This window comes from Delphinapterus leucas, chromosome 2 (genome assembly GCF_059928025.1).
Source record: "Delphinapterus leucas isolate spDelLeu-1000000601 "Yukka" chromosome 2, BTC_Dleu_Yukka2, whole genome shotgun sequence".
Classification (NCBI taxonomy): domain Eukaryota; kingdom Metazoa; phylum Chordata; class Mammalia; order Artiodactyla; family Monodontidae; genus Delphinapterus; species Delphinapterus leucas.
This window is the reverse complement of record NC_143130.1, coordinates 67,938,671-67,955,084: the sequence shown is the minus strand read 5'-3', so window position 1 is coordinate 67,955,084 and position 16,414 is coordinate 67,938,671. Positions and strand designations below refer to the sequence as shown.

At 48.7% G+C, this 16,414-nt stretch overlaps 1 long non-coding RNA gene across 1 annotated transcript in view; it reads right to left on the bottom strand.

Moving 5' to 3' along the window:
* Window positions 1-458: 458 nt before the first annotated feature.
* LOC111177774 (uncharacterized) overlaps window positions 459-16,414 on the bottom strand; it is a 57,849-nt gene continuing 41,893 nt past the window's right edge. Inside the window, exon 4 of the long non-coding RNA XR_016392056.1 lies at window positions 459-5,661. This is a non-coding gene — a long non-coding RNA (uncharacterized LOC111177774). The remainder of the gene's footprint in view (window positions 5,662-16,414) is intronic.

The following is a 16,414-nucleotide window of genomic DNA, read 5'->3' as shown; positions in this document are numbered from 1 at the left end:
TTTTCTTCCAGGAAGGAAATAAAAAATTCATCTATACTAAAGTGTCAGTGGGCTGAGGTGCCCTTTATTCCTTAGAAATATGTTTCTTCTGATCTGAGGTCTTCAGACCATAGAGACCACCACCCCCATCTGTGCAGGACGTGTGCTCCCCGCCCTGGTGGCTGCCATCTTGCTTCCTCCACGTGAGGAGGAGCCACCCGCCCCCACCTGGAGTCAGGCAGTGCACATTTAGACAGTGGTCCTGCCTTTCCAGAGACAGCGTTTAATCCAAGGAACACACTGTTAGCAAGAACTCATGACCACGAGTCAGGAGACCTGGATCTGATCTGGAATCGCCCACGAGCCTCTGACCCTCTCGCTATGGAATTCTGTTTCCTCTCCAGAAAAATCAGGGCATGTGTTTGTGCAAAGCTGAACACCTACACATGCACTGTCTCATTCAATCGCATACAAGGCAAGGCAGGCCTCCCCGTTGCAGAAACAAGGGGATGGGGCTTCCCTGGTGGCGCAGTGGTTGAGAGTCCGCCTGCCGATGCAGGGGACGCGGGTTCGTGCCCCGGTCTGGGAAGATCCCACATGCCGCGGGGCGGCTGGGCCCGTGAGCCATGGCCGCTGAGCCTGCGCATCCAGAGCCTGTGCTCCGCAATGGGAGAAGCCACAACAGTGAGAGGCACGCGTACCGCAAAAAAGAAAAAAACAAAACAAAAAACAAGGGGATGGAGGGCAGAGAGCCAAGGACTTGCCCAATACTCCACGGTTTCAGAGAGCTGGAGCCTGACCTTGGACGCCATTCTCGGATCTGCATCTAGTCCTTCCATACTCACTTGGGGGCGGGAAGCTTTCTAACCTGTAAAGTCACTTAAAGGTTTATGCGTGAGTACCTGTGCGATGGTGATCTTGGGCAGCATGGCGGGCGGTGTCATAGGGCCGCCCAGGTCCATCAGCTCCGTCCACTTGGGGGGAGACCCTTCTCCAGCTGAAGCTCAGAGCTGGCTCCTCAAGGTGCCAGGTGGAATCCCAACATTCCCTCTGCCTGCCTGGGCCTGGCAAGCGGAGCCTGAGAACAGATGCCCAGCACCTTGTTCTTGGCGAGAATGACGGATTTGTGGGTCCCCTTCCAGGAGCCGCACTCACTCCCCCGGTACACGCTGTGTCAGCCCATCCCGAGCTAGTGAAAATAAACAGAGCCATTATCCCTCTGCTGACTGCCACACAGTCTATTTATGCCACTTAAGACATGGGATAAATGGCTTCTCAGTTTCATAATGAAAGGAATATTTCATTTCGCAGAGCCGAGGAGCTGTTTATTGAGCATGAAAACAACATTCATACCGTGCTTTGATAATAAACTTATCTGGCAGTTGGTTCATTTAGGCAGTGGCTTGCATCTGACTCAGTTGTCCCCGCTGAGGTTGGTGTGGGTTTGGGGAACGGGGGTACACGGAGCCTGTGTTCAGGGCAGGCTTGGGGCCCTGAGATGCCCTTTCCATTGACTGCATTGACTCACTAGTCTTCACGGCACTCCCTTAGGTGGCTGCCAATATTATCCCCATTTCACAGGGGGGGAAACTGAGGCACAGAGAAGCTCAGCAGCTTTCCCAGGTCACAGAGCCAGTATTAAATGGTATCGAGTGGTACAGCTTGAATTAAATGCACAGCCAGCAGACTGGCTCCAGAGCCTATCCTCTTAACCACCAAGCTGAGATCTGTTCTCAACCTAATAAAGGTCTAGAAGGTGGGAGGAATACACCAAGAGGAGGTGAACCAAGGAACTTGGCAGACTTAGAAGCTAGAAGGGGCCAGGGAGCCTCAGAAGGAACCAGACATGCTGACATTTTGATTTCAGCTCCATAAAACTCATTTCTGAATTCTGACCTCCAGAACTGTCAGAGAATAAACGTGTGTTGCTGTAAGCCACTAAGTGAATGGGAATTTGTTTCAGCAGCCACAGGAAACTCATTTAGTCCTCTACAGTACCATTTAGTCCTCTAGTTTGCTCCTGATTTCAAAACTGTTGTCCCATGGACTCCACAAATACACCAGAATTTGTCAGTATCCCGATTTAAGATCAGAAAAAATCCATTGCTATCTATGTAGTTTGACCACCAAGGAGAATCCTGAAGTTCAGAGATGGGACATGACTGTGCTCAAAATCATAAGGTAACAATGGCAAAGGTGGCACTGGAACCCAGGACCTTGGTTTCCAGAAGAATCCTTTGTCTCCTTCTGCAGACTCTCCCTCCTTTTTTGGGCAACCTATACTTCTAAGGAGTGACAAAGTAGGGGATAACTGTGGCATCTCAGAGCTATTTCCTGTGTGAATGGGTATGTGTGTGTACATTTCTCCCTGGGTTTTGTTGTTGGTTGGTTATTTTATTTTTTCCCCACAGCAGATTCTAGGCCTGTACAGTGAGTAAGAGGACCTTATTCTGAGTTTGCATCGTCTTCCTACTTTCCGGTTGAGGACTTTTTTGGTGAGGAAGGGGTAACCAAACCATTTCATGTTCCTCCTGGGCATGGCCCTAGCATCTAGGCAGGGCCATGTGACTAGCTCTAGTCAATGGAATGTGGTAGAAGTGAGATCTGCCACTTGCAGGCCTGGCTCCTAGAGCCTCCACAGCTCCCCTCTTTACATCTACCTTGCTCATTCGCTGGCTGGATGCGTAAGATCCCAAGGAGGACTTTGAGGGCACTTAGGTACCCTCCTAAGCTAAGTAAAAAGGAGCAGATACTTGAGTCACCTCTTGGAGGAGAGGCCCCCAGCAGAGCCATCTGACGGCAGTACCCACACTGGACCTTCCGTCAGTGATAAGACCAATGAACACCGAGAATTGGATGCTTGTTGCTGCAGTATAAACCAGCCTATCCCGACTAACACAGCTGACAAGATGGTACCCAATGCCTCTCAGGTGTTCAATAAATGTAATTACTGGAAGGGCCCTTAGAAAGGAGCTGTTTCTCTGGGTGAGTATCAGATGGGGTCTGTGAAATAAGTACCCATATAGCTTCTAGCTGTATCTAGCTATATCCTTCTAGCTCTACCTATAAATTCACGAAAAGACAGAGTTAATAGGAGTGATTGCAACAACCAGAGGAAAATAGCTTCGTAACTCTTCCGCTAAATGGTAACTTCTTACCAGACTTACCATTGCCTTCTACCCTTTGCCTTCAGACACTGCTCCATCTGGGAGAGTCTAAGGCCAGGACCAAGGTTCCTTGGTCCTGGCTTGAGTCCCTCCTGGTGGGATTTTCCTGTCTACTATTCTCGAGGGTCTCCTAGTAAAGATAAGTGATTCTTGGAGAGAGGGTCAGGCCCTAGGAGAATGGATGCGGCCCAGGAGGGAGACAGGGGAAGAGAGTAGAGAGGCTCTACCTCTAGAGCAGGAGAAGTGGCAGGGTCTCTCCAGGCAAGGCTGCAGCATCAGGCTAAGAATCCCCCTCCCCTCCATTCTCTTCTTTAAGAGATGCCGTCTGAGACTTTGGGAAGTAGATCCAAGCCCAACTGGCTCTAGAGGCCAATAGACATAAAAAAATATGTCCACCCTCCCAAGGAACCCGAGAAATGAGAATTGGAACAACAATATATTGGGGGAAGATTTAAACTACTACCTTTTGTCAATTGTAAAACACGTTTCTTTTCACATTTTGCCATTTTGGAAATCAGAATGTGTCTTCCAGCCATAGCATACCAGAGTATAATTAGGAGCATATATGAATAGTGCTTTTTCTTTTTCATGGTACATATTTAACATAACAGTGTCTCAGATTAGATGAAATATAGTAGAAATGTGGTCTGAATCATTTATTAAAAGTGCACACATTTTTTCAACTAGAAATTTTAGGGCAGCACTTCAGTCTCTAGGTACATGTTAAGATTGCAGGAGATAAATCCCTGAGTCACCAGCTGGAGAAGAGGTGCCCAGCATAACGAATATCAGATTTTTTTAAAAATACCTACATTATGGCATTTAACCACCAAAAATACTAATTACAGGATTTCAGAATAGAATGACGTATGTAGTACTGGAGCACCGGACATGAGAACTGCAGTCTTTACACTGGGGTTATCTCTGGGTAAACGGGGAAGCCTGTCCCAGCCAGGACCTGCCTTACACACAGCAGACACTCAATAAATCGTCATTGAATTAATTAGAGTCTAGGTCTAAGGACTGATCTTTCTTTAATTTTCTTTCTCTTACATTTTGTTTCTCTCCCTTGCTTCCCCAATTCCTATTTTCTATTATAGGGATGCATGGGAGTAAGTCTCAAAATTTTAAAATATTTACAGAAAATCCTCGGCCCTTCCTTCAAGTCTGCCTCTTTCCTATGCCCCAGCCCTTCTCTAAAAAATAAAACTACTGCTCATAACTGTTACCAAAGTATGAATCTCTTGAATATGTCGGGTCTAACACTCAGCACTTTCCATGCACTGTCTAGGATTTTGTTAATATTTTCTTATGGCTTTTAACTCGCCCTTCTTTGAAATTTAGTTATTTATCTGCTTGTAAATCTCTTAAGAGGGGGATCAGGTCTTTAACCCTTTGTGAACCCCTTGCCCCCCTCACCTAGGGCTGTAATTAACATTTAGCAGGTACTCAGATGATTGAGTAGATGAAGGGATGTATGGATGGATGGGTGCATGGACGTATGGATGGACAGCTGGATAAAATTACTTACATATTTTTTATTCTTCAGTCATTGAGAAAGAGGCCAAAACAGAGGTTCCCTACAACAACAGAGAGTTCGAGGTCACCGAGGCAAGGATAGATTTCACAAGGCAGGGCTGATTTATTCAATACGCAAATGAGTGAAAATGATAAAGTCCCCCCAAAGTCCAGCAAACCAGATGGGTGTCTGTGCCTGGTCAAATATGCATGATATATTCTTACTAATAAAGCCAGACTAGTGTCCGCAAATTATCCAAGGAATACATTTGCCCACCCACAGCGATGGGGGAAGCGATTACTTATTAATAAAGCAATAGCTAAATCTAATTATATCCCCATCAGAGGCAGTTGGTAATAAAATCGGGCTGGTCTTCCAGAGCTCTGTGACCTCGCTGACCTCAAATCAAAGTTTAAACCATCCGTCAGCTTCCAATACATTCCCAGCACACCTACCAATTATCAGCACCCTGGTGTCGCTGTCTGCCGGGGGTCAGAGGTCACCACATGCACTAGAGAGCTGGGAGCTGGAATGGGGCTTTAGAAATCTCATTATCCTGTTAACCATACATTTATCTGACAAGATAAAAGAGACTAGGTGACCAAGCTATCATTAAAGATTAATAGAAAGTATAAAAAATTCAGCTGCAACCAGCATTGCTGTTTAGAGCTTGTGATCGGCATGACAGGGTTATTAATGAGAGAGCCAAAAAGATTTAAGTCTTTGCTCTTAATATTTTCTATTTTTATTTTTAGTTTAGTTTTGTTTTTTTCTTTCTCTGTCTCAAGTCATTACCTCGTCTCCTACCACCCCTAACCGGAGGTCAAAGGAGATTCCTGCTAATTGGCTCTTCTGGTTTCAAATCATAACCCATCGGGCCAATTATAAAATTGCCAAGACTCAGAAGTGACGCGGGATGCAGCAGAGGGACTCTGGTGAGCTGGGGCAGCGATTCAAGCTGCTTCCGGGGCTGCCGCCCTTCCTCACGTGCCAGACCTGTTAATCAGTGGGGAAAATCAATAGGTTTTTAATTTAATTCAGCCCTAGAAAGCACGCCCAAGCCCCAAGATGATTTCTCCTCATTTGTGATTCCATCTCAGTTTTACACAGAAGATTCTCAGCCCACGCCTACCTACGAATCACAGGGCAGGCTCTGTCGTAAGGTTTAGAGATTCTTTTTATTCTTTTTGGTTCTCTCCCTATCGCCCACCTACCCCCGCCACCCTGCTTCTTCCCTGGCATCATCCTTCGTCTTTTTGGATCATAAATCAATGTCCTTTTTCTATGCAGCCATGGACGGTGTGCACTCAGATGACAACTCAGCAGGCTCCCCTTCTGCCCAGGGCCAAGGCAGAGGAGCCAGGAAGATGATGTAGTGAGAGAAGGAAGCGGTCCAGGACGAAAGTGCAGCTCCAATCTACCCGGCGGAAGGGACTGGTGTCTCACAATCCCCAGAAGCCTGTTCAGGAAGCAAGTTGACCACAGATGCCCTGGGATCAGCTCAGCCTCAGAAGGGAGCACAGGACACCCGTCAGGCCCTCCAGGACACATGTCTGTAGCCTCTCCATCGATAGCTGGGTGACCTCAGGAAACTCAGCCAGCCACTCTGAGTCTGCTTCCCAGGCTGGAAAATGGGGACAATCTCCTCCCTCTCAGGGTTGTTTGAAGATCACAGGGAAGCCTTGAGTCCAATCTCTTCTATTGTAATCACTTCCTGGCTTGCTCTAGCTTCCTCTGGGTTCCATTAAAGCTAATCTGATAAATCAATTAAGGATAAAATTCTATTGACCAGACTCTGGCAAGTTGCCAGAGTTTGAGGACAACATTTTATCCTGTGCAACTTCACTCTCCCCACCCACTCAACACTCCCCAACAACACACACAGAAAGTGAGTTGTCTAATGACCTCGCCTTCCAGATCACAGGCACTGTTCATGCCCAGCATGTGCCCCCATGAGTGTTCCATACGTGTTTGGTGAAGGAAGGAATGAATGCCTGGCCAGATGGAAAATCCAAACCACCTGCTAGGAGGAAACTTAAGGTCAAAGACGAGCACATAGGGCTGAGGATCCAGCCCAAGGAGCCAAGGAAGGTGAAACGGAAAGAAAAATCAGGAAGAAAAGAGAAAGGTGGAGAAGAGGAGTGCAAGGTGGGTCAGAGAGTGGCTTAGGACCGAGGTCATGCACAGACGTGGCCTTTAGAAAGCTGTGACTCCAGCTCTGTGGCGTAGGGCTGGACCTGGTGGCTTCTAAGACCTGGCCGCTCTGGAAAGGATGGAGATGGTGCTGCCAGCTGCATGCCGGGAGAACCGCGACTGTCTCATTCCCCGGGGAACCAAAGCAGGAAGGGTGGAAAGAGAGGGTCTTCCAGCAGGAGGGCCACTTGAGAAAAGTGACACTTCAAGGGACAAACTTGTAGTGATGTTACATAGAACAGGGCAGAAGAGGAAAGAGTGGAATTGGGAACTGAGCGAGAAAACTAAAGTAATCGTCCAGGGGGACTTCTATCTCTGGCGGTCCAGTGGTTAAGACTCCATGCTTCCAATGCAGGAGATGCGGGTTCAATCCCTAGTCGGGGAACTAGGATCCCACGTACCGCGTGGACAAAAAATTTTAAAAAAAAATTAAAAATAAAGTAATCGTCCAGGGAAGATTCCACGAAGATGGTGGCTGGGATGGTGATGCTTGGACATGATAGGAGACCAAGCAGTGTATTCAGTCTCCACCTGGACAGAGTTCACCTGGCCCCCTTCACCTGCCTGTCACATTCCTGCTCCTTGCATCCCAGGCACAGCCTGTCTGGCAGGTCCCTCCCAGCCCCACGCCCCAGGGCCAGGCCCAGTTCTGCCAGGAAAATAGAAAGGAAGTACCGGTTTCTTTCATTTCTCTCTCCTAACTCCCTCTGATTGCTAAAATCTATCTGTCTCATCTGCAAACATGTGGTGTTTTATAGTCAAAGCATTATATGTCTCATTGTTTACTAGATTATTTACTAGATGTGTACTTAATACATAATTACATTTTAAAGCATCTTTTCCCCCAGAAAATAGTTTTCCTTTAAGCCTTAATGTCCATTGTTTGAAGACCCTACACTTGAAAAACAAATCCAGGGAAAGACAAAGAACCCATGATAGTAATCAGTTGAACAGGCTGGCCTGGCAGACAGACATGGGGACAGCTTCCTTAAAGCCACACCTTCATAATAATCTCCTGAAAGATTCTGGGGCTAAAAAAGGTTGTGTGTGTATGTGTGTGTGTCTGGGTGTATTTGTGTGTATGTGTGTCAAAGTGTATCTGTACACATGTCTATGCGAGCATTTGTCTGTGTGCTGGAGGAACAAGAAAGAAGGAAGCTTGTGTTAAGAGTCTACCACTCTCCAAGTGCTTTGGGCATTAACTTTATTTAATCCCCCTTTACCCATTTTACAGCTAAGGAAGGTGACACTCAGGGAAGTAAAGAAACTTGCTCAGAATTACTCTGCCTGTGTCAGAACGGTTACTCCACAGCTCATAGTCAGCCCAGTCTTTGCTGAAAGTACTGAAGAAATCGAGGTACAATGTTTTTCCCCACCCAGTGGCATCTCCATGTTTTCTCAGATCTATTTGTATATTTTATAAGCATTTTCTGAGTGCCTTCTGGCTTGGGCATGTGGTAAAAACTTTACATATGTTATCTAAAGCCATGCTCACAACACTTCTGCGAGCAAGTTTACTCTTCCAATTTCAGAGATAAGAAAATTGAGGCACTGAGAGATTAAGTAATTCCCCCATAGGAGCTATAATTCAAAAACAGTTTTGTTTGACTCCAAAGCCTGAGTCCTTGACACTATATCACACTGACTTGCTTCATTATGACCCAGTTTTGAGCCTTGAGAATTCAGAATCTAGGTAAATAGGAAAACCATACACATATAAATACCAGAGTTGTCTCAGGATGATCTATATATAAAGGACAGCAGCTACTCTACATCATCAAAACTCATATCCTCTCCATCTTCCCACTCTGTCAACACCCTCAGTATATTGGCTACTATGGGCTAGCTTTCCTCATGGTAACAAGATGGCTGCCACAGCTCCAAACATTATACACAGTCTTGACAGTGGAAGTGGAGGACAGTGGACAGTGGCAGTGGAAGAAGAGGGACCAGTTAATTCCTATGTTCTCTCTTTTTTCCTTTTATTTTCATTTCTTTTGTGTTATGTCTACTATATCTGTCTAAACTTTTTTCTGTGCATACATTGGGAAGATATTCACCTAATGTTAAAAAAAAAAGTCTTTTTGTACTTTGATACATTGCTTGATTTGTTTTTGTAATAAACATACTTTAAAAAAAAAAAGAGACTGATGAAGTCAGGATTCAAAAAAACACAACAAAACAGACCTTATGATGTCATTCACCTGCTTAAGATGCACCATTGTCTCCCCCACCACTGACAAGATAAAGGACAAACTCCTCGGCAGAGTATATAAGGCCTGCTGTGATCTATGGTCCCCATGGTCTTGCCACAGCACACAGGTCCTCAAACATGTCAGGAGCTTCTTTGGCCCTCCAGCTAGAGGACCTCCCCTCCCCTGCTTTCTCCGTGAAAGCCCTTTCTTCCTCAAAACCGAAACTAAATGATTGCTTCTTGGAGCCTCCCCAGGAACCTCTGTCAGAAGGTATTGCTCCCCTGTCCAGGGGCCATAGAATTGTATTTATCTTTCTATTTTAGTACGTTTTACAAACTGCCTTGCCCTGTGGTTAGTTTGAGACACAAACTAGCTGGAGCCCGCTTCCACTTGCTCTCAAGACCAGTTGGTTCTCTGCATCTCTCCCAAAGATGTCACACTGGCTCCTTGAAATTGGCCATGTGGGAATATTCATACCACAGGAACTGGCAAGCGCTGTACTAGAGCATTTTTTCCCTATGGAAAGCTGCTGGTTAGACATTCACCAGTGCACCCCAGTTTGGGTAGGTAGCCTTCTCTTCCACCCCCCAAAATCAACTCACTGAGGTCAGCCTTACTCCCTTCCTCAAGCACCTAGCACGGTGCTTTGCTCAGAGCAGGATGTTCACATCTAGATGATCAGCTTCTGGAAATGCGGTGTGAGCAGAAGGGCCATCCAGGAATCCGCTCGTTCCCCAGCTATGGGCCCAGCCCACCCTCAGCCCCTGGCCGCGGGCTGTGCAATGCAGGTTCTGCACTCTTAACAGAGAGACCGGGGCCACCTGCTGAGAGCGAACAGACAGGGCTTCATGGAAACAGGTGATGTCTAACCACCCTTGGCCTCCCTGGATCCCTAAATCTTACACAACAGAGAGGCTTCAGCGACTCCGGAAACGCCCCAGGCAGTTCAGGTCTTGGAAAATGCAAGGTGGATGGTTAAACCAGCCCAAGTAGCATTGATCCTCAGCTTACTTGTGGGGTCCGAGGGTTCGATCCAGTTCCCTAAAGCACTGTCTGTACTTTTCAAGGGAGATTGCAAGCGACAGAGAGGAGAGGGAGAGGTGGACCTGGGAGATGCTCTCACAGGATCCCTGAGCCCCCAGGTGTGCGGCCGTGACTCGCAATGCGCCCAGGTCTGTGCAGGGTATGGGGGTAGGGGCAGGTCCTCAGAGAAACGACAGGCTCAGCCATGAGACCAAGCCACTCGCACCACAAGACTGTACGGCCGTCCGCACTCGCGCCCAAGTGTGCCCTGGAAGCCCGTACAAGAGGCAGGGGCTGGGTCCCCACCCCTTCTGTTCCCCACCCCAGTGCTCATTCTGCAGGTCATTCTGAATCATGTGCGTTGAAGAAATCAATCTGAGTTCTGGCCTTTTGCACTTCGTTTCCCCATACGGACAATGAGGTGCCTGGGCTTCGTGGGCTCAGTGATGTCCCTCCCTCCGCATAAGCTTTGCCACCTTCTGTTTCTAGGTTTGAGCCAGCCCAGAGCTCAGGGAAGACTGAGTGTGCAGGGGGTTGCCCCGCCCCCTGACCTGCCCCGCCCCCCGCCCCTCCCTGCCTCCCTGGCTCCGCCCCAGTGCAAACCAGCGTCTGCTGCCTGGAGCCCACCCAGCTGGCTGGGAGCACCTCCAGTGCCTGCCTGTGGGGGCCGAGTGACGAGCACGAGATGAGAGGGAAACTCAGCACATGTCCGCACCGCCATCCCTCCCGCAGCTTCCTCGACTGGAAGGTCGTCAGAGGCACGTCAACACCTTGGCAGCTTCTATTCTAGGCACACACGCAGAGAGAAGGCAGGGGGGCGCCTGGACCCTGCAGAGCCAGCCTGCGGTGGATGAGAGCCGAGTCACAGGAGGGGCACAAGCTGGCCTGCACCCCACCCAACAGTCTCCAGGGCTCTGGGGAGAAAGGGGGCAGAGAAATGTTTCTTACTGGAATTTTCTGCCTCCTAGACACTTCATAATTCATCTCCTTTCCTCCTTATCATAACTCCATGGAGAGATGCTCTGCCCCCATTTTTCAGATGAAGCTCAGTGAGGTGCCATGTCTTGCCCAAGGTCACTCTGGCCTCCGGGACCAAGATCTTTATGGAAGACAGCTAAAAGGAACTGAGTGCCACACTTTGAACAAACCTAGGAAGTAGGAACCACCCATACACTTGCTCACCACCCAGATTTTTACAGGAAAACAGTGGAGTCCGCCCCTCCTACCTCAACTAATTGTGCCACTTACCGGAGGGCCACACCATGCGGTGAGTTATGGGATATGATAAAGCCTTTGTCCTTGGTCTGGGGCAATGAGGAGGCTTTGGAGCTTTCAGATGTGTCCGTGTGGTGAGGAGGGTGCCAGTAAGTGGGGGAATGGCTTGGTGGTGCAGAGGTGGCCGCGGGAGACCCATTGGAAGCTGTTGCAGGGGTCTACACGAGAGATGATGATGCTCTAGAGGCGGGTGGTAACAGCAAGAGGCAGAGAAGTGGGCGCACTCCAGAGACACGAAATCAGCAAGGCTGGGCGATGCACTACAGGTGGGGGTGAGGGAGAGGGAAGTCGAGGATGGTTCCAGGTCCCACTCCGTGGAGACCTGGGTGGAGAAGACCTGATCTTGGGATCTGATTGATAAGACTGAGAAGACGTGCCCAAGGCGTCCCAGCCAGCTTCAGTCCTGGACTCCTGGTCAGTTTCTGAACATGCAGCACACACTGAGCAGAGTAGGGTCCGAGTGAGGGGCAGGGGGCGCTGCTTTCTCTTGGTCCCCCTAGTGAGACCCTAGAGACACACCCAGGTCATCATGGTGTGCTCCACGCGCATTCCATAGTATCCCCCGCAGTCCATGGTGCACAGGGGTCCCGACAACATTTTTGAATTCTAATCTGTCTCTGGAAAGTTACGCCTCCTGGGAACTCAGATTCCATCTCTGTTTAAAGCATTCGTGCTGATGATAAAATGATATCAGGGATGCGAAAGATCTTTGGATAGTACCAAGCATAAGTGAATACAAAGTGTTTTGATTACAAAGCGTGGGGTGGGGCTGAGATATGAAGATGAGAAGGAATAGTGTCACAGGTGGCAGTGGGGGTGGGAGCAGACACAGCCCAAGCACAGGCCTGGGAAGGGGACAGGGCAAGGCCATTGAAAAGGAAAGGTGGGTAGACCAGCTAAGTGCTTTCATGTACATTCTCTTGCTACTCAAAGTTCACAGCATCCTTATTAAGGGAAATATCATTTCCTCATTTTTCAGATAAGGAAACAGGTGAACGCAGTGGGACAAGTTGTCCATGCTCACCAGTTCCTAAGTGGCCAAGCCAGCTCTTCTCACTCTCAAGCAGCCAAGCCCTCAACAGATGTAAAATTGCTTCCCAGAGTAAAATCTAAAGGTGGCTTTTAGAGGATGACAGCCTCGCCAGGAACTAGTTGAGGGGAGGAACTAGTTGAGGGGAGGACTTTTGAAGGTCAAGTCTAATAACCCAGGGCAATTCTGAGAAAGAAATTGGCCTTCCTTGAGTCGGGCCCCAGCAAATAAGTGTGCTCTCCTCATTTCAAAAGCCCACGTCTCACAGAGGCAGTGGGCAGGCCAGAGGGGTGAGGTTCTGTGCACGTGACTCTCCTGCAGCCGCTCTGGAGGGGCAGCAGGCACGGAAGACTCTGTCTGCTGATCAGCTGCATGGGCAAAACTTAATTGCTTCCCTGAACCTGAAACATATCAAACTGCATAAATAAATGTGCTTTAAATTATTAATAAAGGCATTTACATCCGAAGCATGAAAATTAATTTAATTTCTTATGCTAAACTGGCTGGCATGGCATGTGATTTGAAGATTCAGAGACACAAAGGGCAGGGAAGAAAATGATGGGAGTTGCGTTATCTTGGGCATTTTGCATTTAAGTTCCTAGAAAATAATAAAGAAAGAAGGAGAGGAAAGAAAGGGTGGGAGGAAGTTCTCCTGCAGACCCAGATGAAAGCCGCTTCAACAAGAGAAGCAAGAACGGAGAGGCCACTTTTCCCTGGGGCTCCTGCATGTTGAAATGCCCTGGAAGATTCAGGGAGCCTGCGTTTCTGGGAAGGCTGAATTGCTTGGCTTTCGCAAGCGCAGACATAATTAAAGCTGAGGTTGGGATGGGTGCATCAGATGAACTTGGAAAGCAGGCCTGAAGCATCAGCTAATGCCTGTGTGCCTGGGGGGAAGGCACCCGGGGACCCCCACCACCTGCCCACAGCTCACCCTGACACTGTCAGAGCATCATCCCTTCGGCTTCCAGAAGCAGGGTGGTACTCAAATAGCCCTGAGTCTGAACCCCAGCTCGGCCACTTACTAGCTGAATATCCTTGACCCAGCTTCTCCTCTCTGAGCCTCAGTGTCTTCACCTGCAAAGTGGGTTCATAGTATCTGTCTCACAGCATCTTGGTAAGGATGCAGCATGGCATTTGGGAATTGCTGAACCCTGAATCCAGGCATTATTAGGGCAAGTGATACTCCCACCCACGTTCTCAGTATTTTTGATATCCATTGATAATGCCCAGATACTTTTATTTTGCAGGAGAGAGAGTAAAGGAGATGTTGGATTGGGGGCTTGGTCTGAGGAGAGAGCAGAGAAAGAGAGATGATACGGGACTTCTCATCCAGCCCCTGGGACTGGGTTGAGTTCTAAGATCTAGAAGCTGGAGAGTCAGAAGTCGAAAGGTTCTGTAAGACTGTGGGCAGAAACAGAGCTGCCCTGGGGCCCATGGAGGTGGAGAGGTGCACCCTCCTCTCCTCGGCCTGGAAGGTCTGTGTGCCAGTGTTCAGTGCCCTGGTGGAGGAAGGCGGCCCCCTCACAGACCAGGGGTCATGCTGGGTAGCGGCAGTGGGCACAGACATGGCGATTCAAGCAGAAGAGGAAGGGTGGGGTAGACACGGAGAGTGACGAGGCCTCCAAATACCCAGGGAACACTCAGATCAAGCGGTGGGGGCCAATGCAAGCAAACGCGCCAAGATTTTCTAGTCACAGGCTGGGGGGCTGGTACACCTGGAATACATCTCTGAAATGCCTGTCATTAGGCCAGGCATGCAGTAGGTGTCAATACAAGTCAGCTCCCTTCCCACTGCCCTTCGTTCCTGTCTTGTGCATTTATCGGGTGTTTATCTTTTCCCTTATCCAGTCTCCAGGGGAGTCAGGAGTTAGGGTTCTGTACTTTAAACCCCAAAGAGAACCAAGACAAATCCTAACGCACCGACCAACACTTACTAAAACACCAGCTAACGCTTAACTCTGCATTTTCCTTTCAGTAGTTGAGTCAGTGTTTTTACTTCTAATTCCCTTGAGCCTCAACAATCACCTTGTAAAGTAATATTCCCCACTTTACAGTAAGGGAAACTGAGGCCCAAGGAAAGTGACCTGTCTAAGGTCATGCAGCTTGTAAACAAACCACAGAGCGGGGATTTAACATGTGGTGCTCTGATGGTGTGGAGAGGGTCAGGCTGAGCTGGGGCTAAATCCCAGCCCAAACTCTTAACGGTGGCCATCGCTGGCATGGGGTAAGCCCTTACTGAGTGCTGTGCACCGTGCTAAAAGCTTTGCAAGCAACACCTGTACATCTTCACAAAAGCCCTACCACGGAAACACTCCTGTTATCCCTGCGTGTAGAAAGAACACTGCTTTGGGAAAGCTGTTTCCTTTCCTCTAGTCTAGTGAGTAGAAAGTCAGGATTCCAGCAGCTCAGGCCAGAGGCCATGCCTCTAACTACGAGCCATACTGCCTCTCACTTAACAAATTCTGCTTCCCCATCTGTGGGACAGAACTGATGATACTGAACGCGCAGAGCTGCTGTGCGGACCAAAGTGGGCCACAGCGCCCTTAACACAGAGTGAGCTCTCAAAGGACGCGTGTTCCCCTTCCCAGACCCAAGCTGGGCCCAGAGGATGGAAATGAAAAGACAGACCCAAGATGGGTGACTGAGCAAGGAGTCCTCTGCTCCCCGGTGGGACGGGTGCCGGCCTCAGAGTTTGGTACCTGCCCAGGACCTGGGCATCTGCCTCAGCCCTGCCCTGGCTCTCTCTGCCTAGCAAGGGGTAAAAAGCACAGCTGGTCCTTTTTTCAACGATTTCCACTTTTGTTGCAATCAGTTAATGCCCGTATCCCGTTCTCTCTGCCGTGTGCTGTTTATTGCGCTATTTCTACCAGTAAAGGACACGGCTTAGTTGAAAGAATGGTGGCTGTAGCGTGAAAAGAGCCTGCATTCGAACCCTGTGGGGCCTTGGGCAGGTTACCATGACTCTGGGAATGCCAGGTTCCTGCCTGGCAATGAACGGCTCCCTTACCTAAGGTTACAGCTAGCTGCGCGTCGGGGCCGTGCCGTCATTGCCACGGCATCACCGCTTCTCCAGTGACTGCCCTGGATGCAGCCTCAAAGGCAGCACAACGGAACAGAAAGGTCCCGTTTGCCGTGGGAATAGGCCTAAAGAAAAGGGGACACCTGCTCCAACTTTTTTTAGTAGTTTTTTCCCTCAGATATTAGCCTTCCTATTTGCCTTTGAAAACACTTCCAAACTGCAACACCGTAAAAAAAGTTTCTTAAATAAAAATGTAATTAATGCTTATTAAAGACAGTATGTTAGTTTAGGTTGAATGTACAATACAGGAGGACATTATATTATCCATCTTTAGATTTTATAGCAAACGGGGCCTCCTCTTGTAATCACAGTATGAAGTCATTGTATAGGACTTGAAGAATAGTTTTCTATTTTATAGTACAATAGAAGTTTACAGATGTTACCTCTCTTATGGCACGCTTTTGGTCGCTGCTTTGATTTAGCCGTCATTGGGACGTTTGTTGGGGATGTCATCGTCAGTGACTGCATGACACATTATAGTTGCTAAGAACAAATTGTTAAGAGAGCAGGATATTCCTGAATCCCACATATTTTGTGTTGGGCTTGGGAGGAAACATCCCGTTTATTCAGAAATTGCTTTCACCCCGAGTCAAGAATTCCACCTGGAGGACGGGAATAGCTGAGCTACACACTGGCTTCAGTACTGTCCTCTCTTCCTTTCTGGGTCCCCTCTCTGTCCCCAGGTGAGTGCCTCTGAGCCCCCTGAAATTGTATGTAAACCAACATGCATCTTTTTCTGGGAAAGTATAAAACAGCAAGAGCCAGACTCTCGCTCGTCCTGGCTGTGGCTGTCCTCAACCCCAAACTCCCACATCACGGTCCCGCCCTCAGCCTCCTGGTCCCCTTCCTCCTCTCGGCCCAAGAGCTCAGCTCATGGTTGGGCTGGGAGTCTGGCCAGACCTGATCCCTAGCTCCCCATACCACGTGGCCCTAAGCAAGTCTCCTCGTTTCCTC